The sequence below is a fragment of the Panthera leo genome, chromosome B1 (assembly GCF_018350215.1).
Source record: "Panthera leo isolate Ple1 chromosome B1, P.leo_Ple1_pat1.1, whole genome shotgun sequence".
Classification (NCBI taxonomy): domain Eukaryota; kingdom Metazoa; phylum Chordata; class Mammalia; order Carnivora; family Felidae; genus Panthera; species Panthera leo.
Window position 1 is genome coordinate 75,261,489 of NC_056682.1, and position 4,381 is coordinate 75,265,869.

A 4,381-nucleotide genomic window follows, 5' to 3' on the forward strand; every position below is an offset into this window, starting at 1 on the left:
GTGGCTAAGATTCCTGGACCTTCGTGGTGTCGGGGAATCGTTTCAGGGATGTTTTGCTTCTGCTGTGGAGCTAATAATAAACCAGCCACATATTGACAGTCACTGTGTGCAGGCACTGTACGAAAGGACCTTTTACAGGTACTATCTGCACCCCTTCCATCCATCCTGATTGCATTCAGCCTCTCAACTACCTTGAGAGGTAGACGTTAGCAAGGACACATTGCGGATAAGTAAATGGAGGCTTGGAGATCATCAAGAACTCGTTCAAGTTTTCACAGCTTTAAGGCCAAGTTGGGATTCAAACCCAGGCTGCTTGACCTGAATGTTCGTATATTTTTTTAATTTTCTAATGTTGATTTATTTTGAGAGAGAGATGGTGGAGGAGCAGAGAGAGAGAGAGAGAGAGAGAAAGGGAGAGAGAGAATCCCAAGCAGGCTCTGTGCTGTCAGCACAGAGTTCCCCTGCACTCCCCCCCATGGGGCTCGATCCCAGGAACCGGGAGATCATGAACTGAGCCAAAACCAAGAGTTGGATACTTAACCAACTGAACCACCCAGGCACCCCCTGAATGTTCGCATTTTTAACAACAGTAAATTGCTGCCAATGAATTTATTGTGAAGTTAACAAATACATCAGACAGGCTTTTCTCTATTTCATACTCTACCCAGCGAATGTTTGGGCAATTAAGATAGTTTGAGTTCACTTATGAGGGGAATGGAAAAACAGCACTTGGGCTTGTCCCAGTTACATGAATTAATTCTGTCTTGGGGTTCTGATGGCAGCGTAAACCAAAGAGCCCAGAATCCCATGATGAAATTATATCGTTAAAGTCCTTGGCAGCCTAGCTATTATTTTATGTAAAATATATGCATGGCTTCTGAGAATTCCTCTCCACCAGCAGACAGGATGAAAAAAAATATTAGCAATGATAGGATTCTTTGCTATCGTGCCGGTATTTATGTGCCATTATTGATAGGAATGTTGCTTGTTTGGAATCTGGAAGGTAAACAGAGTTTCAAATTCCAACCCTCTATTGTGGAAAGTAATAACCCTGCAGCATGGCCATGCAAATTAAGGAACTCTGAAACCCCAAACCTCCAATCATAGCACCGGCACACCAACATTCCAAACACGCCTCTCTCCCCAAAGAGAGCCTGGCTCATGCCACGGAATCTTTTCAGAGCCAGCATCAAAGGCTGTGTGAGGCTCAGTATTTGGGACATCTCGTTGCAGCAGCAGTCCCAACGTGGGGTGAGGTCAGTGAGGGCAAATAACTAAATAGTTTTCTCCAAAACGCCATAGTTGGAATTCCCTCTCCTGGCCTGGGTTCCCTTGCCCCCCCCCCCCCCGCCGCCACCCCCCTCCCCTCCCCGCCCTTGCTCTCACACATCTCTGAGCTTTACAAAGTCCTTCGGGCACAGTGCCTGGCTGGTCCCCCACCCCACCCACCTGCCACACAGGGCATTGCCCAGCCCAGGCATAAAAGCACTTTCCTCCTGCAGCGAGGGACCAAGCTCAGTGCTCAAGACACGCCCAGGCTATCTATAGAAAATCCCTCTGGGGGTTCTGCTGACAAGTCACTCGAGATCCCTCCTTGGGCTTTATTATGTCACAGGAACCCTGAATGGAATGCAGAGGATTAAATTCCAAGCCCTTCCCAGTCGGCTGGGTCTCCAAGGAGGGGAGCCAGCAGCTTTTAGTCTGGTTTAGTGGCCATCTGGGCTCTCAGGTGCCCCCTACTGAGTGTTTTCATACCTCTGGTCGTGACGACTGCAGAGGCTCAGTGCAATAGTCCAGGGCTCCTGAAGGAAAGCCTGGGGTCTGCCGGCAGCTAGACCCTCTGCTCTCTTACAGCCTCCCACATACATGGGCAGTAGGATAAGAATGTAGTTTTGACCCTCAGAGCTCACTGAGTGGGTTTGAGCAAGTTGCTACTCTCCCCCGAGCTTTGTTTTCCAAAAGAACCCCTGGCCCATGAAACTGTCAACATCACGACCTTGTGGAAGTTGGGGGGTGTGTGCAGGCAAAGGGGAGATCTCAGCAAGTGCGGAGAGGGAGTTTGGAGACCCCAGTGGCAGGTACAGGTCCACACGCATTGAAAGATGACAAGAGGGTCGCCTGGGTGGCTCAGTCAGTTAAGCGTCCGACTTCGGCTCAGGTCACGATCTCGCGGTCCGTGAGTTCGAGCCCCGCGTCGGGCTCTGGGCTGATGGCTCGGAGCCTGGAGCCTGCTTCCGATGCTGTGTCTCCTCTCTCTGCCCCTCCCCCATTCATGCTCTGTCTCTCTCTGTCTCAAAAATAAATAAACGTTAAAAAAAAAATTAAAAAAAAAAAGGAAAGATGACAAGAAAGATGCCAGAGCAAGGAAACACTTCAAGCTTGGGCTAATTCTTTTAAAAGGCAAGGGTATTGGTAGGTTACTTAAATCTAACAGCCCTGTGTATTTCTCATCTGTAATATGGGAGTACTAATGTTACCTGCTAGATAGGTCTGTGGTGATGAATATATGAGTTAATTCATCAAAAGTGCTTCAAATGGGTGCCTGGCATGTACTAAGACACCTGTTCTTATTATTATTCTATAAGTGATTTATTATTGTTGTTGTTATTATTACAAGATCCCAGAGCTTTTATAGACTACAATACTTTGGAAAGTTCGCTAGTTTTGGTAACATTTATTGCACAATTATGGCATGTCAGTCATTCTGCTGAGCATTTAAAATAATCTACCATTTCAGAACAGCCCCATCCAGTAAATACTATCATTTCCATTTTTTAACTGTGAAGAACCTGAGGTGTTAGTGACTTGCCCTAGGTCAGAGAGCTGGGAAGTGACCGGGCAAATGCGGTCATTCCTGTCCCATCAGAGCTTGCCCAGGATGGATTCCTCTCTGGCTGTTTCAACTTGAACACTCCCTTGACCTTGCTGGGTCTCCTATGCAGATAACAGGTCAGACATTAATGCCTGCTTTCTTTCCTTCACACGGTTGTCTCCAGGAAAGTGCTGCACAAACACACGTTCTGCCCAAGAGTGGGAGGAATTTAATCTTCATACAGGAAGGTAAGTCAAAGGAGGAAAGAGAGAGCTTGAACAGTCACAGGGGGCCTGTATTTTCATAGGATTGTCCTGTTCCTTCTCAGAGAACAAAAAAAGAAACTAAGGGGACATAGTGCACATTTGATTGAAGCCAGAAGCCCAGGGAGGCTCCTGTAGTCCTGGGAAGGCCACTTGTGCTATGAAAAGTACATGGTTCATCACTTTCAGAATCTGTCAGATCTTGAATCTTTCAGTGTGTGCGCACGCACACAGGCACACACACACGCTGACGTTCTCGGTAATAATGCATCACTGGCTTCCACCTTTAGCAGAGTATATGAAACATGTAAACAAATAATAAATTATGCCTGTGCCAACGGGGCATAGAAGCAGTAACTATAAAATACTACCCAGGGGAGAGAAAGTTTATTGAGACTGTGATAGAACACCCCAATCTCATTGCCAATGGCATTATTTCACATCCAGAGTAAGCTGGCAGGGTTGTTACTTCTTGAAGGAGAGCTTTGTCTTTTTCTTTTTTCTTAAACATCAGATTTTTTTTCCCCCTTTAAACAATGCAAATCTTTCCTTCTGCAGGGATCTTGAAGAGCAGATTCCTTCCATTGTTATAAAAGGGATGCAGGTTGCAAAGAATGGAGAAATTCCTGAGAGGAAGTTTTTAAGTACTGCTAATTTGGCAAGGTGGGTGTTATGGTGTCTTTCTTTTACATTAAAGGCAGACCTTGCTTGGTTCTTAGGGGGAAAGGAAAAGATCATGTCCCTGTTGGACCCTGGGTTGAGAGATGATGCCACATAGACTAGAGCAATGGATTCCATGGTGGGGTGTCATGCCCAGAGGTGTGCTATCCCCAAATAATCCATTTGAAGTAAAGAAAGTATTGAATTTTTTAGATTTATTTGTATGCTATCAATACAAAACCATTTGGGGGGGAGCTGTTTGGGTTTAAATATATATAAAGCATAGGGCACCTGGGCAGTTCAGTTGGTTAAGCGTCTGACTTCAGCTCAGTTCATGATCTCGCAGTTTGTGAGTTCAAGCCCCGCGTCGGGCTCCATGCTGACAGCTCGGGGCCTGGAGCCAGCTTCTAATTCTGCATCCCCCTCTCTCTCTCTGCCCTTCCACAGCTCACGCTCTGTCTCTCTTTCTCAAAAATAAATAAACATTAAAAAAATTTTTTAATAATAAATAAATAAATACATACATATAAAGCATGATGAACTTCCCATGTACCCATATAACCATCATCCAATTTCAAAAATTATCAATTCGTGGCTAGTCTGTTTTCCTCTATTCATCCACCTACCTGTTCCACCCCCTTCTCCA

At 45.8% G+C, this 4,381-nt stretch overlaps 1 long non-coding RNA gene across 1 annotated transcript; it reads left to right on the plus strand.

Moving 5' to 3' along the window:
- Positions 1-788: 788 nt before the first annotated feature.
- Positions 789-3,723, plus strand: LOC122216963. Its single transcript, XR_006201211.1, has 3 exons — positions 789-1,256; positions 2,997-3,060; positions 3,634-3,723. It is a non-coding gene; the product is annotated as an uncharacterized LOC122216963 (long non-coding RNA).
- Positions 3,724-4,381: the final 658 nt, after the last annotated feature.